Raw genomic sequence first — 27,550 nt, 5'->3', positions numbered from 1 at the left:
GTAACCTGTTCATTAGATGCTGACCTGCACTTCACAGTGTTTCTTGGGGATTATCGCTATTTAAATCTTATTCACTTTTCAACAGAGGCATCCTGCTGTGTGGTGGCCTTTTGTTTCAGCCAACCAGGTTTAGATCACGAGTTTAGATCACGGCTGGCCTGCCTCCCTGGATCATCAGAAAAGATTTGTGGGACTGGCAGGAAAAACGCCGCTCTCTTGCTCTACATGAAACTGACCTCTCCCAGTTTCTGTCTTACTCAGCTTTCCAGTTTTATTAACCATGGAATCCTGACCTGACATTCGTTACTACGGGATTTGTGTGTGCGTGCATGCGTGCAAAATGCGGCTTGTTTGCCTTTTTTTCATTTGCACAAGAGCTTTCACTTTACTTTACTTTTAAGCATTCTTGAGGGTGGCTTCACACATAACGGCGTCCAGCAAGGTGCTAGAAATGGCTAGTTCCTGGCGAGCCTGCACTCCCGGCATGAGTGCTAGTTCCCCATTTCCGTAACCTCCAAAGGAACATAGGAAGCTGCCATATACTGAGTCAGACCATTGGTCCATCTAGCTCAGTATTGTCTTCACAGACTGGCAGCGGCTTCTCCAAGGTTGCAGGCAGGAATCTCTCAGCCTTATCTTGGAGAAGCCAGGGAGGGAACTTAGAACTTTCTGCTCTTCCCAGAGCAGCTCCATCCCCTGAGGGGAATATCTTACAGTGCTCACACTTCTAGTCTCCCTTTCATATGCAACCAAGGCAGACCCTGCTTAGCTAAACAGACAAGTCATGCTTGCTACCACAAGACCAGCTCTCCAAACACACCAATGTCAGATTGCCAAAGAGCACTTCTTCTACAACAAATCAGTGTTGAATAATCTGAGAATACACCACATAAGGGGACATATGGAGTGTCTTGCTAGGTTAGACTCGCCTAGTCCAGCATGCTTTGCAGAAATTCCAGTATTAGTTGGTCCTCCAGAAACTGAAAGGTGTTTCACTAGGGGACCTGATCTACCTTCTGCCCAACTCTGGCTTACAGTCACCTACCTCCGGCTCATGTTTTTAACCACTATGCTGCAATAACTATGAATTAGGGCTCAGTGCTTCATTTGAGTCAGGGTTCAACACTAGAACATAGTCCTGGGTACCTTGGTTTTGGACAACAACTTCCATCATCCCCAGCCACAATGGTCAAAGACCAAGTATTATGGGAGTTATAGCCCCAAAACAAGAAGTTACCCTGGACTGCAGAACCTGTCATGAATCCTATCACTACTTCTCATGTTTCAGGCTCAGCCCTGGAACACAGGTACTAGTGATAAAGGAGTGTCTATGAGCATCAACAGAGTGCCTTTCCCTTTACCCAAGAGCAGGGCTGCACTACTTCATCCTTCCAGCTGTTGTACTACAACTCCCATCATTCAGGGGGCGGAGCTACCATTTGGTGAACGGGTTCAAAGCACCTGGGTCGCCACCAATAAGGGGCCATGAGTGCGGCCCCAGATCCGCCCCCTGCGTCTGACGTCAGACACGGGGGGAGGCGTTATTTTGGTCCCAAACAGGGCCACGCAGCCCAATTTGGAACCAAAATCAGCCTGCACTGTGTTGGCAGCACGGGCTGATCTCCCTTCCAAATGGGGCCCCTGTCTCAGAGAGCACACTCCCGCATCTGACATCAGACGTAGAGGGGCGGGGCCAGGGGGCCGCTTCGGCAGCCACACACGGGCCACCGCCAGCCTCCCTACACTCCTGCCATCATCCCTGACTATTGGCCACTGTTGCTGGGGATGATGGGAGTTGTAGTGCACACACTGACTAGCAACCCTGCCCAAGAGCAACCAAATTGGGAGGGTGGGGCTTCCAGGCAGGCTAGATAGAGCCCTCTCTGAGGCCTCTTGTGTGAGATGTCAAGAACCCTCCAAATCTACGAGGATTAAGGAAGCAATCTAGGAATATCTCCATTGCCGAACCATTTCAGGGTGGCAATAACCTTGCAGCTGCCCAGATACAAGCATTTCCTCTCTGCAGGCTGTCTGAATCACAGCTTTAGCCCTGTTCATCTCCCTGATTGAACTGGGATTTGGCACTCTATGAGAAAACAAGCTTCTGGTTCCAGTTACAGGATGCTGCTTGGGGTGGGCAGACATTAGCATTCATTCGCCTTAGGAATTATTGTGCTATCTCCAGGTGGCTGTCAGCATGTCCAGGGTCTGATGGGAGAGATTTGTAAATACCATAACAAAGGCAGATTTAAAGAGGGATTTGTTTAAAAGAGGATTTGATGGCTTTGGAGAATGTAATGAAGAGATTTACCTTTCTGGATGTACAGCGTAAGAAAAAGCACAGTGGCTGCAGCCAGCCGTCTTGGCTTCTGTAGCGTTGGCAGCTGTTCATTATTTTGAAGTGACTCCATCCCCACTGAAAATGGATGCCTGTCACTTGATGCTCTGCAGAGCATCGGACATGCTCCTGATGGAGCATCAAGCCAGAGATACATGTGGCATTCATTGCATAGACAGCAGGACTTGAAACTTTCTTTTTTGAAGCACACTGGCTGAGTTCAGGTGTAATAGGACACCCTGGTTTGCTTAGCTAAACAAAAGATCTGCGGTGGATTGGCAAGGGCTTCTGACTCCCAATTGCTTAACAATGGACACAGCAAAAAGACTCCCCCCCCCGCCCCAAATCAGGCAATTAGAATGTCTGATCTGCAGTAACACAGGTGAAGATTTGCACTGATATATTATTTGTTAAGTCAGCTGTTAAAGAAAAACTAGCCTCTTGCGGCTTTTCGCCTGAAGTGCTGCAAGCCTTGATTGGCCTGATGGATGACCTTTACCGAGGAATCGACAGAGGGAGTGTGACTCTGTTGGTCCTCTTGGAGGCGTTCGATATCATTGACCGTGGTATCCTTCTGGGTCGCCTGGAGGATAGGAGGCACTGCTTTGCAGTGGTTCCGTTCCTATCTCTCGGGTAGATCCCAGATGGTGGAACTTGGTGACGGTCACTCCTCAAAGCACGAGCTGTTATATGGAGTCCCCCAGGGCTCCATTCTGTCACCAATGCTTTTCAATATCTACATGAAACCGCTGGGTGAGGTCATCAGGAGATTTGGTGCTAGGTGTTATCAGTATGCTGATGACACCCAAATCTACTTCTCCCTTTCATTTTCAGGAAATGGCACTCATTCTCTAAATGTCTGCCTACAGGCAGTAATGGGCTGGATGAGGGATAACAAATTGAAGCTGAATCCAAGCAAGACGGAGGCGCTCATTGTGGGGGCTCAGAAACTGAGGGGCGAGTTAGATCTTCCTGTGCTGGATGGGGTTACACTCCCCCAGAAGGAGCAGGTGCACAGCTTGGGAGTACTCCTGGACCCAGGCCTCACCCTGATATCTCAGGTGGAGGCCATGGCCAGGAGTGCTTTCTATCAGCTTTGGCTGATTTGACAGCTGCGTCCATTCCTTGAAGAGGATGACCTCAAAACAGTGGTGCACCAGCTGGTAACCTCCTGGCTTGACTACTGCAATGTGCTCTATGTGGGGCTGCCTTTGTACGTAGTTTGGGAACTTCAATTAGTTCAGAATGCGGCAGCCAGACTGGTCTCTGGGGTAACCTGGAGAGACCATATTACGCCTGTTTTGAAACAATTGCACTGGCTTCCAATATGTTTCCGGGCAAAAAACAAAGTGCTGGTTATAACCTTTAAAGCCCTGAATGGCTTAGGCCCAAGTTACCTCAAAGAGCGCCTTCTTCTGTGTGATCCCCACCGCACATTAGGTCATCTGAGGACGTTCGTCTGCAGTTACCACCAGCTCGTCTGGTGGCGACTCAAAGGCGGGCCTTCTCTATAGCTGCTCCGGGGCTGTGGAATGCGCTCCCTGTGGAAATCCGTAATTTGAATTCTCTATTAGCCTTCAGGAGAGCCCTTAAAATGTATCTGTTTGGCCTGGCTTTCCAGGGTTTTTAAATCGGTTTTAATATTTTAACCCGGTTTCAGGGTTTTTAATTACTGCGATTGTTTAATTGTTGTTTTAAAGTGTTTTTATATTGTTAATTGTTGTTATATTGTTTTTTAATTTTTGTTTTAGCTCTTTACTGTTTTAATGGTTTGTTTTAATTGCAAACCGCCCTGAGCCATTTTGGAAGGGCGGTATAAAAATCAAACAAACAAACAAACAATCCGTGTGCCATGGGCAAGCAAAAAAGGCTATTAAACAAAGAATATTGGACATGGAATAGCAACAGGAGTTAAGCAAGGCCCCCAAACGACTAAAATTATGGAGACATGCCTTTAGCACCAAGCCAGCTGATTACAGTCAAGCCTTAAAGGTTTCTAAATATCGTAGAGCATTTGTGTTGGCCCGCTTTGATGTGTTGCCCTCAGCAGTGCTATATGGCAGATATGGTGGGATTCCCTATCCCTACGCTGAATGCTACTGCCCCTGTAGTACACAGGCCATAGAGGATGTGAGTCATGCTTTATTATATTGTAACTTTTACAGGGATTTGCGTGAATCATTCATTTTACCCTTAAGGATCTACCAGGATGAAGAGAGGAAGCATATGTTTTATTTCTTTTATCAGATCATCAAGCCCATTTTTCACCCATAACGTGGCTAAATTTTGTTTAGTAGCAATGAATATACAACAACTAATGATTACTGTAGTAGAATAATTCATCATGCCACTGTATATTCGTAAAGCTAGGCTGTTGTTATACTGTACGTGTATGACACTGTGTTTTTTCTTCATGCTTCTGTACTGGTCAAAGACTGCAATAAAGTTTATCATATTATCTTATGTATGTGTTTGTTTATTTGATTTCTATACTGCCCTTCCAAAAATGGCTCAGGGCAGTTAGCATATCAATATTCATTTTTAAAATATGCAGTTCATCCTAGTATTTGGCTCATGGAATGCGCTGGATAATAAATCCCTGCTAACTGGAGGAGAGCAGTTGTTCCTATTCTCCCCAGCATTGTATCCCTTCCAGGGGCTGTTGCTATGTCTTCCTTGAGTTTCTTAGACTGAGAGTCCCTTTGGGAAAGGGGACCATTGACTTATGCCCTCTGCTATGTAAACTGCTTTGTAAACTTTTTGTTGAAATCAGCGGCTGACATATTGCTCCAGCTTCTGTGTGCCTTTTAACGAAGTGTGTGCACAATTGCGCAGGAGCATGCTTGCCTAAATGGAATTGCACAGAGAACAGCCATTGGGAATAATGGCTGCTCGTTGCACAACTCTGCACAATTTTCCACATTCCTGTGCAGCTACACTCATGCTTTGTTACCAAGCAAACAGAAGTTTGTGCAGTACATCAGTTAGCATATCAATATTCATTTTTTAAAAAAACATAACAATTGGCTTTGCACCTTGAAGCACCATTTTTCATCTGATGATGCACTTCTTTCCGGCCACTGTTATGCTCCTGGCTCCTGTTGGTAGATCATGAGGTTTTAATAAAACAAAAACAAAAACAAGCTAGCCCCTAAAAGCCAAAAGGCTGTCCATGCCTGATCTGGAGCAGGGGTTCTCAAACCTAAGTCCCACATGTTGGGACTACCACTCCCAGCATCCCCAGCCACAACAGTCTTCAAGATGATGTATGATGGGAGGCATGAAATAAACCTGGAGGTAGCCTATAGCCATCAAAACTAGTAGCCATTAATAGATGCATCCTCCATGAATTTGTCTAATTGCCTTTTAAAGCTTTCAAAACTAATGGCCATCACTACATCCTGCGGCAACAAATTCCATACACAAGCGGTTCCCAACCTGTGGTACTCCAGATGTTGCCGAACTACAAGTCCTATCACCCCCTGCCACAATTTATAAATTGTGGCTTGGGATGCTGGGAGTTTTAGTTCAGCAACATCTGGGGTTCCACAGGCTGGGAACCACTGCCATAGACTAATTACGTGCTATGTGAACATATACTTCCTTTTGTCTGCCCTACAGGTCTTGCCAATCAATTTCATTGGACAACCCCTGGTTCTAATGTCTGCAGTCATCAAGTGGTGGATATGCATGTGTGTTCCTTCCCTGAGATAGCCCAAGACCTGGTCTACACTTGCAGCAGAATGAGGTGGTAGAGTTCTCAGCTGGTAGAATAGGTGGTTCCACTTTCGACTGTAGGTGAAGGGTGCCATTTTTGGATTGATCTACCATGTAGCAAACTTCCTGGAAGACCTAGTCTACCTGGAAGATGGTCTACCTCGTCTTCCTGGAAGGCCTGGTCTACACCTGCAGCAGAATGAGGTGGTAGAGTCCGCAGCTGGTAGAATGGGTGGTACCACTTTCGACTGTAGGTGAAGGGTGCTATTTCTGGATTGCTCTCCCATGTAGCAAACTTCCTAGAAGTGTTTTTCTTTCTTTTTTTTAAGCCACAAAGCGACTCATATTAAGATGAGTTGAAGCCACATCTCAGGGAGGAATGTTCTACCTCAACTTTCTGCTTTGATAGTCTTCTGATTACGGAGTGTTTTGTTTCTGCAGAGAAGTATTCAAAAATACTGTCTTCCACCCACAGTCTGCTGACAACAAAGCCCATTCAAACATCTCAGGACCTTTCTGCCACATTACTGCCTCCCTGTGCTGCACACAAAGGCCAGGCCTGACAGGCGACGAGGTCTCACTGCAACTCCCATGCCAAGCCCTCTGCACTGAAGAGCATGCCAGAAACTAAGCTGCTGCCTCCCCAGCTTCACAGCATTTTTTGCTGACTTGCATAACCAAAAACATGGCATAGACCGTCATATTCAACTTTCCACCGCATTCCTTCAAGGACTCAGAGGCAGTCGTGCGTTGAAGATGTTTGTCCAGAGCCTTCCCAGAGCCCAAGGGAAACGTGTTGTGGCCTGTGTACAATGTAAGCAACTTGCCTCACATTAACCTGTCACAAATGTGGCCTACAGCAGTGGCATGATTTGTTCCTCCACATGCCATGTTCCTCTCCGTTGAAGTACCCAGAAAGATAGTTAAGCTCTCCATTAAATATGGGAAGGAGGCCAGCTCTGCTTCACATAAGCTGCCAGATGCTGACCAGATAGTAATGACTTTCAATCACTGCTGCCCTGATCTGGAGCGATGCCAACTACACAGAGGCCACGGATCTCTGTATTAAAGCTACGGCTTGCTGGTCAGCAGAAACATCCTTGCTGTTTATATGGGCACCACATTGATGAATTACGGCCTCATCAGAGATGTGGGTATTCTGGAAAATTGTGAATTGGGATAATTTCTGGGGAAATTTCCCATGCAAATCTCCCCTTCATTTGCATAAAAATAATTCATTTTTAAAAAAAACCATTTCTACAAAAATTGCACTATACAAATTTCCCTGATGCCCTAAATAGACTGATCTGATTTGGCTCTGTGGGCGCCAGGAGTAGAAATCGAACTGATGGAGCACTTTACCTTTTACCGTGGCCTACTTTTACAGTTAAAAAAGAGCTGCACCGTATTAATTTCCCTTCACTGTATTGCTAAAGTTTTTCAAGTAGACAAGCAGAAATTTTAGAAATGGAAAATTTTCCACAGAAAAATAAAGTATGGGTGTTTTCCTGCAAAGTTTTCCATCCCACATATCTGCGCCTAATTTTGTAAAACACGCTTGTCAGAAGTTGCCCTTTGCTCCTTGTTCTTTCCCCCTGACTATTGGAGCTGGAAGCTTTAATAATTTTAATCACTAAATTAATCAACTCAAGCACTGGTTCATTAATTGACGAGGACAATTTTTAATCAGGGAGGGCAAATTTTAATCAGAAGGTCTGATAGTCAAGCACACTTAATTTTTTTTATAACTTTAGTTCTGGTATCTTACTGTAAGAGGAAATGAAAAGGAAAATATGAAAGATGGCCTTTTCTTCTACGAATATTATTATACTTCTCTCAATATCCTAAAAAGATGCCTGCCAGGGTGGTATAGTGGTAGACTGGGCTCAGATCTGAGTTCAAATCTCCACTCAGCCATAAACTGTTTATTGGGTGACCTTGGAATAGTCACAATCTCTCAGCCTAATCTACCTCACAGGATTGCTGAGAGGAGGAAAATACGAGAACCATATATCCCTGTCTGAGCTCCATGGAAGAAAAGGCAGGATATATACCGTAATAAATAAAATTATATTGATATTTGTGAAATAGGCAATGTTTAAAAAACAATGCAATCAATTAATTGGTTAAAGGCAGGGTTATTCATCAACTAATGATGCTTTCGTCAGCCATGCCAAATATCAATTATGGTTCATGAGTGCTAGATGAACAGTCTCTTCCACGGGTTGCAAAAAACAGATCCTTTTCTTCTCTAGCTGATAATGAGCATTTTATTTATTTATTTATTTATTTAATGAAAAATGATGGCTGACAATAAGCCACATGCGGGAAGATGCTGAACTAGTGTAAAGCAGTCGCACTAGCTAGTGGCACGAAGTCTGGAGCTTGCCTTCCAGACTAGCGTTGTGCCACCGCAAGCCTGCTTGTGGCTGCACAACAGCTGCACAACTTTGGCATGCCTCATTTGTTTTGATGGGAACTTTTGTGTCAGTGTGCTCAAACACCATATTGCTCAAATTCCAATATGTAGCACAATTAAGCCCTGCTCTTGTGCTAACAGGGCTTAATCTGCATGTGGCTCTTTGTTCTGGATTGTATTTCACAGAATAAATGATGCCTGTTGTATCCTATTTGAATGCACCCACCAAAGGCCTAATCAGGAGCACCTGGAAAACCTATTTCCATATCTTGTGAACAGGAACGGTGAAATGAGAGCAAATCCTTAGCCTTGTAGGGCAAGAAGATATTTATATTCTCACATAGCAGACAGGGGAAAAGGGACCCCGAAGGAATAAAATTAAGGCTTCAGTCTGAAACACAATAACTTGGGAATAAATCCCATTGACTTTGGTGGGATTTAAAGGTAAAGTTGTGCCGTCGAGTCGGTGTCGACTCCTGGCGACCACAGAGCCCTGTGGTTGTCTTTGGTAGAACACAGGAGGGGTCTACCATTGCCATCTCCTGCACAGTATGAGATGATGCCTTTCAGCAGCTTCCTATATCGCTGCTGCCCGATATAGGTGTTTCCCATAGTCTGGGAAACAAACCAGTGAGGATTTGAACCAGAAACCTCTTGCTCCCTAGGCAAGTTACTTCCCCGCTCTGCCATTAGGTGGCTCGGTGGGATTTACATCTGAGTAAATACACATAGGATTGTGCTACAGAACTGAAATCAATGAAACTTCCAGTAATGTCTTGTTTGTAGTGTTACCCTATTGCAGATTTTTTGCTATAAACTGCAAGCAGAAGGGAATTGTTTTTCCATGTTGCAGTAGATAAGACATCTATGTTTTAGGCAGGGATGTGATTGAAACATGATTCCGTGTCCGAATTGCAGCACAATCACTTTAAAACTGAGAGCTTACCCAGTCCCTTTAAGAGAGGTCCATCTCTGCTCCTCCTCCAATTGCTGCCACTCCCGTAAACACGGTGCTCCTCCCAGCTATGATTGTGTGCCAGTGGGGCGTCTCCCAGCTGCCCTTGTGAAATGCCAGCACGTACACAACCTCCGCACATGTTCTCTTCCATGTCAAAGAGGCTGTGTAAGCCCTCGGTTTTAAAGGGATTGTGCTGCGATTTGGACCCCGAATTACGTTTCGATCACATCCCTAGTTTTAGGGCCACAATAGACGAATTCTCTCCCTTTTATCCCTCCTGTTGTAGTGGCAGCCTATTGTTTCTGGGCACACATCTCTAAACAAAGATGGAACAGTAGCACCAACAATTCACACATGAAGTCATCGTACTGCTGTACCCCTTTATTTCTTTAAAAGTCACATTTTTCTCAGTTAATACATGTGATAACCTATATACAGGGAAAGCAGAGGTTGACAAAGGATGGATGACAACTTTGTAAGAATCCTGCATAAAGAATGAGGGAAACAAAATGTGACAATTCTGAACTAACGCACTCCATCTGGAAGAACCCTGCAGCAACGGCTCCTAACCTTGAGTCTCCAGGTGCTGTTGGACTAGGGAGGAGAGATGGTTGGATGGGTGACTACATGGGAGCAGTGTACGATATTAGAGGAGATTGGGCCATAGCTCAGTGGGAGAACATTCTGCTTGCATGCAGAAGGTCTCAGGTTCACTTCCTGGCATCTCCAGGTAGGGCTGGGAAAGACTTCTGCCTGGAACGTTGGAGAGCTACTGCCAGTCAGTGTAGACATTAACAATACTGAGTTAGATGGACCAAGGGTCTGACTCAGTATAAGGCAGCTTCCTATGTCCCTACGTTCCCAACTCTCATCCCTTGCCACAAGGCCACCATTATGGCTGGGGATGATGGGAGTTGTTGTTCGGCTTCCAAGGACCCAGTGCTGGGAACCCCTGCCCTAAAAGAAGCAAGCCCCTATCCTTGAATTTTCAGTACAGAGCTAAAATAAGCGCCCCACAATACTTATATTTAAAACTTGTAGGTTTGCCTGCAGATGCCTAGAACTATGTGCAGCTGAAATGAAACCTACCCAGATGTTCTGGGCTTCAATGCAAAGATTTACCCAGAGAACATACTCTCTAAACACATCCCAAATTACAAATTGCAGTTCTGATTACTGGAGAGCAGAATGTGCCATTTAATTGCAACTTCCTGGTTTCTCCAGTGAGAACCAAACCAGCGAGATAATTAAAGGATTATTGCAACATTCCCAGAGAAACCTGATTAAATTTGAGGAAAATTTTGTTCGGTCTTCTTCTCCAGAGCCTATGTGATAAATCATTCCTTGTGATTGCTGTGGTACAGCGATCAAATCCTCACAGGAAAACACTCACTCAGGAAACAAAAATAGTCTCAAGCTCTCATCAGATGTGTTTAATCTGTGTAGAATCAGGGCATGGAGACACAGAGTGATCGCAGCCCTGGCCCCATCCCTTACACTTTCATCATAATAAGAACCGCCCTGCTGGATCAGGCCCAAGGCCTATCTAGTCCAGCATCCTGTTTCACATAGTGGCCCACCAGATGCCTCTGGGGAGCCCACAGGCAAGAGGTATATGCATGCCCTCTCTCCTGCTGTTGCTCCCCTGCAACTGGTTTTTTTAGGCGCCGTGCCTCTGAGGCTGGAGGTGGCCTATAGCCATCACAAATAGTAGCCATTGATAGACCTGTCCTCCATGCAAGAGTGCACCTAGGTAATTTTGGCACCTGGACCACCCACTGCAGGATGCCCCCCTGCTGCGAGGCCCCCATGAAAACCTACTTTAGGGAGCCTCCTGCAGCTACCCCATGCCTACCGCGCTGAACCTCCATTTTTTTCCTCTTCAAGATTTCAGCCGCACTACACTAGATTTTCATGTGTAGCACGCAGCTGAGGGGTGGCAACCTGGGGGTGAGCTGAGCAGGCCTCCCCCACCCCACAGTGGTGGCCAGAGCAACCTCTGGGCCTGTCCGGCCGGCCCAGTGGCTCTTGATAACTGTGAGGTACTCCAGCATGCCTGTGCAGTTGAAATAGATCAGTCTTGCGAGGAGCCCGCTCGGCTCACCCCCCACCCGCTGGCCACGACCTCTTGGTTGTGCACTGCACATGGCGGCCAAAATTGGTGGAGGAGAACTGGAGGTTCACTGTGGCAGGGGTGGGGTTGGCTCCAGGAAGTCCCCTTGGCTCTTTAGAGCCCCCCTGGGACCTTGGAGGCCACAGACCGGGGTCCCAAGGTCCGGGAGTAAGAGTGCCTCTGCCTCTACGAATTTGTCTAATCCCCTTTTAAAGCCATCCAAACTGGTGGCCACCACCACATCCCATGGCAAAGAATTCCTCAGATTAATTATAAGCTGTGTGAAAAAGTAATTCCTCTGGTCGGCCCTGAGTTTCCCAGCCTTCAGTTTCATGGGATGACCCTTGCTTCTAGTGTTGTGAGAGAGGGGAAAGGGGATCTATGTACTGCAGGCTCTGGCCAAGGTCGTCTCCCGATGGATCGTCTCTGACGTCTCACTCCTGCGTCACTCACCTCCTGGCCCTTCAGCAAGCCGGGCCAAGGGAACCCTCCTGAAGCAAGCATGCCCTCCAGGGTGCAATGGCAGACTGAGCATTGCCAGCTGGCCTCAGCCTGGACGTGGTCAGCTGATGTCTGTACCCTAAAAAGCCCTGGTCTCCAAGCCAGCCCAGCAGGCCAAGCAACTGACTGGAGCAGCGGCACAGCAAGCTCAGAAGGGGGCCCTTCTGCAAGAACTGCAACACAGGCCCTCCCCCATTTTTTGTTGGGGGGGGCTTTTCTCTAGCTCCAGAGGCAGCCCTGGGGCAAGCTTTGAAGATGGGGCACATTGCCTGCCTTTGCCACCCACAAGCTTGCCTGCCTGCCTCCTGCCTCCTCCATTTGCCTTCGCTGCCCGCCTGCCCACTAGGGATGTGCATAAAACCGGTTCTCCCGGTTCGGTTCGGATCCGAACCGGGTCCGAACCGGACCAGGGTGGTTCGGTTTTCGTTTTGCCGAACCACCACCCCGGTTCGGTTCGGATCCGAACCGAACCGGTTCGGATCTCAAAAAATAGCTGGTTTGAAAGGGGACCTTGTGTTCTACCTGCCACCCAAATTTCAAGTCAATTGGACCTTCCTCTGATTTTTTACAATTTTTAAAAAAAAATTTCAATTTTTGCCCATAACTCCCTATGTGGAGCACTTAGGGGCAAAAAGCTGGGGTGGGTGGTAGCCACCAATGGGTGTCCTCCACCCCAACAATCCCAAGGCAATTGGTTGCTCCTAGTATTATTGGTGAATTTTTGGAAAAAAAAATTCCCATTGACTAGAATGGGGGTTTGGGGCTGCCCCAGACCCGGCTCTGTGGGGCAGCATCACCACCAAAGTGGGTCCGGGGCCATGGCAAAAATGGCCTCAGTCCTTCCCAGCAATCCCCGGAGAGATAGGAGTGATGGTTTTTTTTATTAAGATTTTCTAAGGCATTAAATAATATCTAATTGGAAAGAATAGAATGTGTGTCACTGGGTGAAAGGTGATAAAAAGCCACATAGAGAGACAGTTATTCATTTAATGCCTTAGGAAATCCTAATAAAAAAACCATCACTCCTATCTCTCCGGGGATTGCCGGGAGGGACTGAGGCCATTTTTGCCATGGCCCCAGACCCACTTTGGGGGTGCTGCCACCCCACAGAGGCGGGTCCGGGGCTGCCCCCCAAAAAAACCCAATCTAGCCAATGGGATTTTTTCTCTTCTTTTCAAGAAACCCACCAACAATGCTAGGGGCACCCATCAATTGCCACCCCAGCCTTTTTGCCCCTCTCTCTGGGCGCCCTAACACTTAACACCTAGTACCTACCACCTACCCAAGCAAGATGACACTCAGAGAGACAACACACCAACTCTCTGATCTAACAAAAAGGCCACTGCTGCTGCTGCCTGCCAGCAGTGGAGCAGCACACTAAGCACACACACAGAGAAGAAGCAGGAGGCGGAGTGTGGATTCTATGATAGCATATTAGAGTGGATTGATGATGTCTCATTGAAAATCTCATTTGCTATCATAGAATCCACACTCAATACTAGGGATGTGCAAAAAATTTCGGGCACAGAACGATCTGTGCCCGAAATGAAAAATTTTGGGTGATTCGGGGCCGAACCGAATCACCCCCGATGTCCCCCGATATTTTTCGGGCATGAGCCGAATCACCCGAATTTCGGGCATGAAAAATTCGGGTGATTCGGTTCACGGTTGATTTTTGGTGAATTTTTAAAGTTTTAGTGACTTTGGGGCAGTTCGGGGGCATAGCATGGGATCTGGGCAAAAGGAGTGGGGTGGGGTGGTGATGCCTAATGGGTGCAGACTACCACCCCAATTTCAGGGGGATTGGGCCAAGGGCTGATTTTTGGTAAATTTCTGAAAATTTCATGTCTTTGGGGCAGATTGGGGCATATTGGGGCAGAAAGTGGGGCCTGGGGCAGAATAGTGGGGTGGGGTGGTAGTGCCTAATGGGTGGAGGCTACCACCCCAATTTCAGGGGGTTTGGACAAAGGGCTGATTTTTTGAGATTTTTTGAAGTTTTAGTGACTTTGGGGCAGTTTGGGGGCAGAAAGTGGATCTGCCCCAAAATAGTGGGGTGGGGTGGTAGTGCCTCATGGGTGGAGGCTACCACCCCCATTTCAGGGGGATTGGGCAGAGGGCTGATTTTTTGAGAATTTTTGAAGTTTGGGTGTCTTTGGGGCAGATTGGGGGCAGAAAGTGGATCTGCCCCAAAGGAGTGGGGTGGGCTGGTAGATAGTGCCTAATGGGTGGAGGCTACCACCCATCCCCAATTTAAGAGTGATTGGGCAGAGGGGTGAATTATGGTGAATTTATTTGTATGAGGTTTGTCTTCATAAGGTGAAGTGTGCTAAATTGATTACTTCCTCATATTCATAGTAAGTGTGAAAAAGTGAAAGTGGGGTCATGAGAGTTGTTTAATTGAAAAATATCTCATTTGCTATGATAGAATGAGAATTCACACCTCAGAAGTTTTTTCTGAGGTGTGAATTCTCATTCTATCATAGCAAATGAGATTTTTTTTCAATTAAACAACTCTCATGACCCCACTTTCACTTTTTCACACTTTCCTTTACTATGAATAATATGAGGAAGTAATCAATTTAGCACACTTCACCTTATGAAGACAAACCTCATACAAATAAATTCACCATAATTCACCCCTCTGCCCAATCACTCTTAAATTGGGGATGGGTGGTAGCCTCCACCCATTAGGCACTATCTACCAGCCCACCCCACTCCTTTGGGGCAGATCCACTTTCTGCCCCCAATCTGCCCCAAAGACACCCAAACTTCAAAAATTCTCAAAAAATCAGCCCTCTGCCCAATCCCCCTGAAATGGGGGTGGTAGCCTCCACCCATGAGGCACTACCACCCCACCCCACTATTTTGGGGCAGATCCACTTTCTGCCCCCAAACTGCCCCAAAGTCACTAAAACTTCAAAAAATCTCAAAAAATCAGCCCTTTGTCCAAACCCCCTGAAATTGGGGTGGTAGCCTCCACCCATTAGGCACTACCACCCCACCCCACTATTCTGCCCCAGGCCCCACTTTCTGCCCCAATATGCCCCAATCTGCCCCAAAGACATGAAATTTTCAGAAATTTACCAAAAATCAGCCCTTGGCCCAATCCCCCTGAAATTGGGGTGGTAGCCTGCACCCATTAGGCACTATCACCCCACCCCACTCCTTTTGCCCAGATCCCATGCTATTCCCCCGAACTGCCCCAAAGTCACTAAAACTTTAAAAATTCACCAAAAATCAGGATTTTGCCCAATCCCCCTGAAATTGGGGTGATAGACTCTACCCATTGGGCACTACCACCCCACCCCAAAATTTTGCCCCTGGGCCCCTTTTTACCCCCCCGAATCGATTTGGATTCGGATTAAATCCAAATCCGAACCGAATCAAGGGTGATTCGGGTGACCCAGATTCGGGCACAAAACAGAACAGGGGTGATTCGGTTCGGGTCCGAGCCGAATCACCCAAAATCCCAAATTGCACACCCCTACTCAATACCTCAGAAACAAGAGAACCCTGTACCCATGGGGGTGCCCCTACCAGAGATCTCTGTACCCCATGGGTTAGAAACCCATGGGGGTGGTTGGCACCCTATGTGCACTATACCACCACTTGCTCTGGGCCACCCCAGCACCCCCATGTGCACTTATAGGGCTGCTGAAAGCTCCATTATAACTTATTATGAGGAAAAACCTTAAAGACGCGTAAACTTCAAAAATCACTTAAAAATCACCTCTTTGCCCAATTCCTTTCAAATAATTCTGATAGATTCCTTGCCCACCCTAGGAACTACCACCCACCACACTGCACTCTATGACACCCCTTTCCCCCCGACGTGAAGCTATACATTTGCTGCAATCCTAATTATTCTCTATGAGGAATTCAAAAATACTTAACAATTCACCAATAATCAGAGGAGTGTCCAATTGCCTTGAGATTTTTTGGGTGGTAGGCACCCATGCCTGTCTACCACCCACCCTGCTTTTGTGTTCCTAAGTCCTCCACAACAGGGTATATGGACTGGTTCGGGTCCCATTATACTCAATGAGAAAAATAATTAAAAATATTTCAAATATTCATAAAAAATCATAGGGGTGTCTGATTGCTTCAGGGTTTGCATGGTTGTTGGCACCCATGAGTGCTCCACAATAAGAAATAATGGCCTGGTTCGGGTCCCATTATATCCTATGAGAAAAAAATAAAAATATTTTTCAAAAATTCATAAAAAATCATACGAGTGTCCGATTGCTTTGGGGTTTGGGTGACAGGTACCCCTGGGTGCCAGCTACCATCTGACCAATTTTCAGCTTTCCGAACCGGTCCAAACCAGTTCAAAACGAACCACCCCCAGTTCGGTTCGGATTCGAACCGAACCGGGGGTGGTTCGGTTCGATCCGAACCTCCGAACCGGTTCGCACATCCCTACTGCCCACAACCTCCCCTTAGTGCCTGTTGGGGCTTGCTTTGGATGTTATGAACTGAAACTTCCATCGTTTGGACGAGAGTGTGTGCTTGTTTTCGATCTGGAGCAAAGAAGTGGGCCTCTGTGCACAGGCAGAGTTCCCTTCCCTCATTACTAAGGAATCACGGGGGTAAGGAACTACTCCTGCTAACTGAGCAAAGAGGCACCAATTCAATGTGGTGATTCTCTTTACTTAACAGGGGGGAGAGCAACTGGCCCTATCCATCCCCAGCACAGCATCCCTCCAGAGTCTTTTGCTGGTGTCTATCTTAGGTTTCTTTTTTAGAATGTGAGCCCTTTGGGGACAGGGAGCCATCTATCTATCTATCTATCTATCTATCTATCTATCTATCTATCTATCTATCTATCTATCTATCTATCTAACATAAGATATTCCCCTCAGGGGATGGAGCCACTCTGGGAAGAGCAGAAGGTTCCAAGTTCCCTCCTTGGCAGCATCTCCAACATTAGAGAAGCTGCTGCCAGTCTGTGAAGACAATACTGAGCTAGATAGACCAATGGTCTGACTCAGTATATGGCAGCTTCCTATGTTCCTATCTATGTCAACCACTTTAGGAACTTTGGTTGAAGAGCAGTATATGAATATTCACCGTATTCATATATTCGCATTCGTACAGCCAGCCATGCTTCCGGGGCGAGAGGGCAGGGCCGAACAAAGGTATGGAGGTGCATGAGGTGAGGTGCAAAATGCTGCCTGGCCCCATGGTCCTGGTGGGAGCCAGTCCCTTTCAAAGACAAGATTTGAAAGTGAATGGGGGTGGCAAAGAGGAGGGAAGGTTCCAAACAGCCTCATCTTCTTGCTTTGTGCTCCTTCTTGCAAGCTTTGCAGGGAGTGGGGCGGGGGGAAGGGGCTCCGTGCAAAATGTAAAAGATGGTTCCAAAGAGCTGCTCCGATGGCAACGGCAGGAGGCAATGTGCCACCTTGATGGTGCCTCAATAATAATCACTGAGGTGACTGCCTCAAGGTGACTGAGGTGACTGCATTTCTTGCCTCAAGAAAGGACCACCCCTGCCTCTGGGACTGGGAGATTTCTTCTTTCCCCCCACATTACTCTTCTCTAAGGGAACTCCAGGAACTAACTTGGGATGCTGTTGTCCTTTAGGCACAAAAATGTCCTTTGAGCATTTAAAAACTCCCTAAAGTCTCACTTTTTCATCCAAACTTTTTAACTTGAATGTGGTTTTAAATTGCTTTAAAGTTCTCATGTTTAATTTGTTTTATCTTGCTGTAAATCCCCCAGAGATGGAAGTTTGGGGCAGTCTAAAAATTTGAGAAATTGTGGGGGGGTTGTGGGGTTTTTTTTTTTAAGGAAATGGAAACGAGATTCTGTAGAAGTGCCAGCAAGGCCTACTTACGGAATTCAGGCTGCAATTCTCAATACATTTACTAGGAAGTAAGCCCCACAGTGAGACTTACTTCTGAATAAACAGGTAGAGGATTATGCAGTCAGTGGCGTGGGAACACTGAGAGAAATACTGAATCTGCTGTCAAATCTACTGTCAAATAATGGTATTTTAAATTGTATCTGATTTGTGCAACTTTTTATTGCAAGCCACCTTGGGAACTAGGGGTGAAAGACAGTTTTACAAGGTTAAATCTAAATAAATAAACAAACCCTATAGGGGCATGGTGTTTACATTAAAGATAAGCTAAGACCAACAGGATGTTTACACACATGGCCTCTGAGCGTCTCTCTCACCATCTGTTTGACTGTGCTGTCCACCTGGAAACATAAGTGAAGAAGTGGCTTTTGTAATGTGAATGAGCATACTAGCCCATGTGGGTTTTGCATTTGCACTCCAAATGGACTGAAGCAAGTTCTGCTTCATATGCTCCAGCAGCTCTTTCACAACACTAGAACCCAGGATCATCCCATGAAACTGATTGCCAAGAAATTTAGGACTGACAAAAGGAAGTAGTTTTTCAACAACGCATCATTAACCTATGGAATTCTCTGCCACAAGATGTGGTCACAGTCACCAGCCTGGATGGTTTTAAGAAAGGTTTGATAAATTCATGGAAGACAAGTCTGTCGATGGCTACTAGTCTGAAGACTATGGGCCATCTCCAGCCTATAGAGACATGCCCTCAGCTCTTGACTGTGGGCTAGGGATGTGCACAAACTGCAGTTCAAGCACAATTCAGGATTGCAGTTTGGGAGCTTTAAGAGAGAGGACAACAGGTGCTTACCTGCCCTCTGCCATCCCATACAGCTTCGTGCTGGGGCATGCTGACCACGCGAATGGTGCCCGCACATGCACCGCCGCCATGTGTGTGCTGGCACCGTGCAGAGTTTTTGGGGACGCACACCGCCCCAGCAGGAAGCACCATGTGGCAGTGGAGAGCAGGTCTCCTGCTCTCCTCTTTCTTAAAGCTTCCAAACTGCAATCCCAAACTGTGCTTGAACTGTGGTCCATGCACATCCCTACTGTGGGCTTCCCAGAAGCATCTGGTAGGCCAGTGTATTAAATAGGATGCTGGACTAGATAGGCCTTGGGCCTGATCCAGCAGAGCTGTTGTCTGGAAAGAAAAAGGGGAAGCAGACACAATATTCCCACGCAACAAGGTACTTTAATGAGAGAACTGCTTCCTGTCCATCCAGTTTGGTACGAAAGTACTAAATCAGTTGCACAGGCTGTTCCCAGCCAGGCACGTCCTTAAAATAAGGAGACAAAGATCTCTAGAAAAACCTTCAGCCAAAACGATTTAGCAAGGAATCAGCTTGGCATACGTGACAGCCAGTTTCATCATATCAGGCTGGTGCCCATGAACATTTATGCTGGGGTAAATTGGATTGGTTGTGGCTTAACAGAGAATTGTTTCCTGGGACAAGCTTTTTGCATTTATCCCCTTTTGTTTGTCAGAGTCAAAAAGAGCAAGCAAGCAAAGTGCATGTCACAGAGACACCAAGGATTTTTAGGAGGCCGGGAATTTGAGGGAGAGCCCTAGAAAATGGAAAGGGTGGGCCAGGAGAGCTGAAGTCTCTGGGGTGCAAGATCTGTTCCCTAGGGAACTGATAGAACCTGCTGCTGTACTTATAGGAGTCCTCTGCTATTTTCAACTCCATCTAACTTGTTTATTTGTAAATAAACCTAATATCAAAAAGACACCATAAGCCTCCAGTGATTTCTCCTCTGAAGGAAAGCCAGAACCCAAAGCAGTGCTGCACCCCTAGAACATCTTCCTGCTCAGACAAGTGGAGCTGGGGCTTAGGGGACTTTTAGAACTAGGGACTTTTATAGAGGACATGTGACTATTTTGGGGTCCAAACTGTTGGAGTTCCAGTGCACTGACATTTTGCACCAACTATCCTAATGACCACTAGGGGAATTGGGAGTAGAGATGGTGAGTAAGGGTCTCCCTAGCTGTTCTAACTGTCTCTACTCTATGACCCCTGATATGACTCTTCAGGTATTTCCTGTGAGAGTCAGAATCTCTTCCTTTCCTCGTAGAGAGCAGATGGAAACATCTCTCTCTCTCCCTAGCTATTCATTATGTAGTTCTACAGATTAGGATTAGGTCTTTCCTATCCAAAGTGAATTTCACCAATAAATCTACTTAGTATTTTATTCTACAAGAATCTCCATGTGTCTTCTCTAAATAGTTGCAACAACTAAACTCTGCAAATTACTCTGTAACTGGTGTGGGTAGCTTCTTTAGTGCTCTGCTAATTAATCTGGGGGTAAAAATAACAAACCCCAACATAAACAACAGTTCTTGCATTAGGAGGAACAGAGACTATTTGGGGGACCAAACAACTTCTTCTTCTTCTTCTTCTTCTTCTTCTTCTTCTTCTTCTTCTTCTTCTTCTTCTTCTTCTTCTTCTTCTGCTTCTGCTTCTGCTTCTTCTTCTGGCATGTGTTGTGGTGTCCAAAGTTCTGGGGAGCAGCTAGAACACTTTGTTCGCCCAGAACCCTTTGCTCTCATGAGCAGCTTCTCTTCCTCCGTCTCCTTCCCCTTCCTACTGACCATCCATCCAATGGGGAAGCCGGAGGGGAGGTTCTGTTTCAATGGCGGATTGCAGAGTCACATGATGCAGGAGCACAGATAGTGGGCCCAGCAGGTGCAGCTTGCTTCCTTCATGTGGTGGTGGTGGCCGTGGCAGTGAGAAGTCAGCAGCTAGCTAACTAACTTTACTCAGCAGCTACCCCTGCTAACTGATTAAAAAAGCACCTTTTAAAAGTGGTGAATCTTTTGTATCATGGGGAGAGCAACTGGCCCTATCCAACCCCAGCACAACATCCCTTCAGTGGCTGATGCGGGTGTTACCTTGCATTTCTTTTTAGATTGTGACTGAGCCCTTTGGGGACAGGGGAGCATCTTAGTATTTCTTTATCTTTTGAAAACCACTGTGAAACCTGCTGTTGAAAAGCGGCCTATAAATGCTGTAGTCGTAGAGAACAGCAGGTGAGTGGGAGACTGTGCAGGTACCACTGTGCCGGCATGCCAAGAGGCTGACTCAGTAGGCTACCCTGCCTCGAACCAAGAGGTGAAGATGCTGGCCTGGCTGGGGAGGGCAGGCTGGGTGACGCGTGGGGAGGAGGACAGAGGGCTGTGTGGGGTGAACCTCATCAGGAGATGAATTTACCGTTAAGAAGCAGGGGCCTTGAGAACTCTGCCCCTAGACAGGTCTGTAACCAGCCTCCAAATTTGGTGGGGGAGGGATTGCAGAAGTGAGGGGAGGCAGGCTATAAAATGTTCAGTGAAAACAGTCAGTGAGGCTGAGAAAGAGTTTTTTTTTGGTGTGGCAGGTACACACCATGCCACCAGCTGGCTACAGGCCTGCACCTAGATAGCAGGCTGAGCAGACATACAGTTCACCTGGCCATCAGCTTCACAGTGGTGAGCTGTATTTATTCTCAAATGATCCCATTTGTATCAAAATATGCATATATAATACCAATAAATATATGCAAAGTTTATGCAAAGTGGAGACTTTTTATGGTGAAAAGTGTCCTCTTTTTTCCACTTTTTTGGTGATGGATTTTGACATTTTCCTACCATCTGGACTCAGCAACCCTACTGGGCGTACATAATAATATCATCCTCAAGGTTGCAGGCTCTTCCCTCCAGAAGCATGAGGCAGAAGGAACTGTGGATGGATATCCTCACCTACTATGTTGATGATAATGATAACAATCACATTTTAAAACTGTGATCAAAAGGGTTTACTGCTGTTGTATCAGCCTCAGAATGCACTGCCCTTTCCTGTTCAGAGTAATTAAGACCTAAACACAACTTGAGCAAAACCCACCCATCAGAGCTTGTATATTAGCCACTGCCAGAGGTGCAACCATCCATGTTACAAAATCCACACCCCGAAAAATAAATATGTTTCACTCCTCCATTGTGTATATTAGGCTAGAGTAGGAGCTCCCATCATTAAATGGGGCAGGGCTGCTTACTATAGAAGAAGCGGAGAGCTCAAGCCTCTGTGAGTCACCTTCACTGTAAGCAGACTGGCGACATAGCTTCCTGGGAGGCACGCAGTTCGGGTTTTTTCATCTCCAGATGGGTTTCAATGAGTGAAGAAGATGCTGGATCTAGAGCAGTGTTTTACTCGTCTAAAGCAGTGTTTCTGAACCTTTTTCATTCTGAGACACACTTAGACTTTTTTTTTTTAAAAAATGGGGCACACACACCCCCACCCACCACCACAGACACACTTTGGCAGGGTGTGTATGTGTGTGTGTGTGATGGCGATTCACAACATTCATTCATTCATTCATTTTTGCTTCTTTCCTCCTCCAGCTCAGCAACATACACTGCTGCTGGTCACAAAAAGCAGGAGCATGATGGCAGCAAAAGGAGCAAGACAGCAGCAAAAGCAGGAAGTTCAAACTTCCAAGTTTTGGAGCTGACTCACTTACGTGTTGGAAGTGAAGGACTTTGCGCTGTCTCTTCATTCAATGACAGTGGAGGACAGACTAGTGAGTCAGAGGGCTAGAGAGTCAAGACATTGGTCATCCCTTCTCTACTGCTCTGACGCTATCCCTTTGGAATGTAGATTGCTACTCTTAGGGACTAACTTCCTTCCTTCCAGCCACTTCCTTCCTCTTCCTTCTTCTTCCCTTCCTTCTGCCATGCAACATGCAAGCTCCTCTCCCCTGCACCATGTGTGCAGAGATGCAGAATCTATCTGCATCCAGCTAGCTAGCTAGATTAGAGATCCCATCTCCTCACTTTCCTATTAGAATGGAGTTCTCTAATAAATATCATTTATATTGATTTGAAACTATGAACTGGCTCCAAGTTACTTTACTCTCAGCATACACGCATGCCTAACTAAACTCCGCTGTGTTGTCCCTCTGTGCACTCTGCTATAATGAAAAAGGGTTTCTCTTACCAGAGAGAATTCCCAACATTATGGACAAGGGATGCATCCTTCCCAGTGCATTATGGGGCACGTTAGCTCCCCACTTCTGGAGCTGACTCAGAGTAAGTCAATGTGGTACGCCAGCCTGTGTCCCATGGCACCCCAGTTGGGAAATGCTGATCTAAAGCCGTGATTCACGCCTGCCAAGCCCATCCTTAGCAAATTACATGTCTGTTCTTTTCATAGGCTTTGCAAAGATGAAAAGCAGCACCTTGTAAAAGTAATACCTCTGTGAAGCTTGTCTGTAAATTGGCTCAGAATGACCTCTAATAATAGCAGAATATTGAAAGAACTCCTCACATTAACTACACTGGCACTACCATGCCAGTTTAACTAATCACTGGTCAAGTTCCATTTTCACACACCATGTGCAGGCACTGTAGAAGGCAGCCCAGCAATAGCAGTAGGGTCCTCAGCAGGGATCCAGAAATCCAGGATTGGCTCACTTGCCAACCATTATTTGAAGTCACCATCGGTCTCCTCTCTTCCCTCAGATCCTTTTCCGGCAGAGGGCTTAGGAGAAAAGCCGGTCTTCTGTCATTGGCACTGAGTTGTGGAGATGGTGAGAAACAGCGGGAGCTCCCTCCTACTGCTCAGAAAGGATTCCTGTTGTTTCTTGCCTGCTCAGAAATGGCTGTAGAAATGGGGCCTCTGGGGAGGAGATTTGTGTGGTGCTGGGTGTCCTGCTCGCCAGAGGGCTGGGGGCACTCACCACTGGCAAGCTGATTTGTTTATGCCTGGCAGGGGCATATCTAGGGAAGGGCAGGCAGGACACGTGCCCCGGGTGCCACTTGAAGGGGGGGCGCCATTTTTTAAAATTAATTTTTTTAAAAAAATGGCTGCCGAAAACAAAATGGCCACCGCACATGCTCAAATGGCCTCTGTGAGGCCCTAGGCCTTGCCAGGCCTCACAGAAGCCATTTAAGCATGTGCTGTGGCCATTTTGTTTTTGGCGGCCATTTTTTAAAAAAAAAATTAAAAAATGGCCACCGCACATGCTCAAACGGTCCCTGCGAGGCCCTAGGCCTTACCAGGCCTCACAGACTTGCTCCAGCTCTCCTGCCTATTCAACTGACTTCTGGGCCTGAAGACTGCTCCCTTGACAAAAGGTCCCTGCCCTGTTTATCAGCAAGCAGAATTCTAGCATTGCCACTCAGGTCTGTATTATCTGACATCCAATTTCCCATGAACTTCTTCTTCCTTCCTACTCTCATTTGGGTATAGCCCATGTTGGGGGACCAGATATGTAACTCTTGAAAAAAGTGCTGAGTGAATGTGTGCCAAGAGTGGATCCAAAACAAATGAGGGATTTGGCAGGAGGTATGTATCTGCACTATGGGTGTGTGCAAAGTAGACATGATTCAATTTAGAGCCTGCCTTGATGCACCTACATCGGGCAGCAGCGATATAGGAAGGTGCTGGAGGCAGATGCTCACTTCAGTGACAACAGCAAAGGCACCAACTCACACTGCACGGGAGGAAGGCAATGGTAAACCATTCCCGTATTCTACCATGAAAACACATGGCTCCGTGGTCACCAGGAGTCGACACCAACCTGACGGCACAATCTTTCCTTTTTCTTTTGATGCAATTTAAAGCAGTGCTGCCACATGGAAGACATTTGAGTTCCAAGTGGAAGATAAAAGGGAGCCCACTTCTTGGCTTCAGGTAAGCTCTGCCCTCCACACCGACACATCAAACCGATCTTATATATGGATTGATTTGATGCATCTGCCCATCTGAGTTGTCAACATGATGCAATAAGTGCCGGTAGTGGATTGGAACCAGTTCTGATGCCTATAATTCGCTCCGTGCAGAGCCCTACCAGTCAGATTTGTGGAGGAGGAGAATTCTGTGTGGGACCTTCTTATCTAGAAGCAGTATGCCACTGAATGTCAGGTGCTGGGGAACAAAAGTAGGAATAATAGAATCAAAGAATCATAAGATTTCAGAGCTGGAAGGGACCTTCTAGTCCAACCCCCTGTTTAGTGAAGGGAACTGCATCAGCATCCCTAACAGATGGAGGTCCAGCCTCTGCTCGGCGCTGCAAACCTGCAGAGAAGGAGAGCCAACCACTGCATGAGGCAGATTCGTTTCACGGTTGAAGAGCTCTTACAATTAAGAAGTTCTTCCTAATGCTTATCCTAAATCTGCTTCCTTGTAAGGTCAACCTTACTGAAATCAGAAGAGGTTTATTATCTTCAAGACCTGCCTGTGGGCTTCTTGGAAGCATCTGGTTCACCACAGTGGGAAACAGCCTGTGGAACATGACAGACCTTTGGCCTGATCTTCCATGTGATAACCCCTGCTAACTTGGCAAAGAGGCACCTTTTAATATGGTGATTCTCTTTTATTTAGTAAGGGGAGAGTAACTGGCCCTATTCACTCCCAGCACAGTACCTCCAATGACTGTTGCTGGTGTCTATCTTATGTTTCTTTTTAGAATGTGAGCCCTTTGGGGACAGGGATCCATCTTATTTATTATTTCTCTGTTTAAACCGCCCTGAGCCATTTTTGGAAGGGCAGTATAGAAATCTAATAAATGAATGAATGAATATGATAAATTGCATTTCATTGCATTTCACCTTTGTCCCTCATTACCTGCAATAAATCTTTGAGGTCATTCACACAACCAAAATCTGTGTTCTGTCTGGGTTTGAGAGCTGTGTGTACTCCCAGTTTTCAGTTGAGTGGAAGCAAGGTAGGATGAAAAGCTAACCAGGTTTTCCTCAAACCTTAATTCCACACAACCGAAAATTGGGAGCATACACAACTCCCAAACCCGGGTAGAAATACAGTTTTTGGTTGTGTGAATGGCCTGTTTGTCTCAGGTACCTACATGCTTGCTGTTCCCAGAATTGTAGATTTCTCTCGCTTTTTAGCCTACTTTTCTTAAGGAAAGTAAGCTCATGAGATTACCCAGCTCTCTTTTCTTGTTTTATTAATAAATGTGGATATTTTGGGATTTCACCCATATGTCTACATACATATCTTAAGTTTGAAGTGCTTTGACAGTGATGAGTGTGGAAGGAAGGAAAAGGACTTTGAGGTGGAATTGTGAAGTAGCTAGGTTCTTAGATAATAAATAATCTAGTTTAGCCTTTGTGAAATGAGCAGGAGGCTTTACACACAGGGCTTCTACCCTGAATCTACTTCAGAGGAGAGTATGTGCATTCACACACCAGCAAAACTTACCCTGAAGTCCCTTCGAGATTCTTGGACCCACTCCACACACAAATCGAGCTTTGTGATGCAAATTCTAGCTTATCTCAAAGTATTTCCGTATTCATAAAATGCTGGTTTTAAGCTACTTTTTCAGAAAACAAAAGCAAAAGGGAGAGGCACTGACATAGAATCATTAGCATGATAAGAGTGATAATCTCTTTAGAAATGCAGATATCGCTCTTAAAGAAGCTTTCATTCTCCCCGCCCCCACAGGCTAGAAGGAAAACATGGAATATGCCATGTGAACTTGTTTCAAAACAAAACCTGAGAGCAGAGGGGAGGGGCTGCTTCCCTCAATGCTGTGAGTGTAGTCTGAAGTGGCTTCACTCAAATTTACCCCGAAAGAATGAAACCATGTGCAAATAACTCCCAGGTGATGTCACCTAGGTAAGCATAAACTCAGGTGCACTGGTGAAAATTCTCAATTTTAAAGGAGAGGAAGTCTGTAATAATAAAAGAGGAAGAAAATGAGGAAAGCATCACTGAAAGGCAGGAGAGTAAAAACTTGGGTCTCGACAAATCATGCAAGAGCTTCTGGCTCTATTGATTTTGCATTAAAAAAGCAAACAGTGACAGATGCAAGATGCACTACAGCAGACTGTGCAGACATCAGTAGGAGCTTATGCAGAAGAAAAGCAGACACCTTATTGTTTTTAATTTTGAGAAGTTGCTTGCTGTGCTCAGTTTATGCTGATGAACAAAGTAAACAGTGAGCCCTTTCTCACAATCAGTGAGATTGTGGTGTGCATGAAACCGGCACCTGCCAGTTCAAAGGCAGCGGACGGGGGCGGGGGAGATAACTTTAAGGACATTCATTCACTTACCCCGCCACCCTGCCGTGTCCCCCGCACCAGCGCTCTGTTTAAAAACAATCCAGCAGGGCGGCAGCGTACTTCCCTGCCACCCCATTGCCTTTTTGGACCGGAAGTGACCGGAAGTACCCGGCACGCATGCACACATCAGGCGCATGCGCACGCACATCAGAGTGCAACTTGCACGTGCACACACCTGACATGCACACATGCGACAGGAACTTCTAGTCACTTCCGGTCTGAAGAGGCAATGGGGCAGCAGAGAGGTACTCTGCCGCCCCACCGGACTGCTTTTAAAAGAGAGCGCTGGCAGGGAAAATGCGGCAGCAGGGAGTGTATCCTCCCCAGTCCTTAAAGTTACCCCCCTTGCCTTCAAACTGGCCAAACCGCCAATCTGTCAAACCTGTTCCAAGGCCCATAAAAGGGCCTATGAACAGGTTCATGCACATCCCTACTTACCTCCCCACAGACGATCCCTCATGTCTCCCTGGATAAGCAGCGTGGGGGTTGGGGACTCCCATAATGCACTGCACAAGTGCAGTGCATTGAGATTCCCCCAATCAGCAAGCAGCCAGGGCTGGCAGATGATCAGAAAAATGGGGCTAAGAGA

General features: G+C 46.4%; 1 protein-coding gene across 1 annotated transcript in view; it reads right to left on the bottom strand.

Moving 5' to 3' along the window:
* SYNE3 (spectrin repeat containing nuclear envelope family member 3) overlaps positions 1 to 27,550 on the bottom strand; it is a 134,571-nt gene that overhangs the window by 90,625 nt on the left and 16,396 nt on the right. The window lies entirely within an intron of this gene.

This window comes from Hemicordylus capensis, chromosome 1 (genome assembly GCF_027244095.1).
Source record: "Hemicordylus capensis ecotype Gifberg chromosome 1, rHemCap1.1.pri, whole genome shotgun sequence".
Taxonomy (NCBI): domain Eukaryota; kingdom Metazoa; phylum Chordata; class Lepidosauria; order Squamata; family Cordylidae; genus Hemicordylus; species Hemicordylus capensis.
The sequence above is the reverse complement of the archived record's forward strand: the minus strand, read 5'-3'. Positions and strand labels throughout refer to the sequence as shown.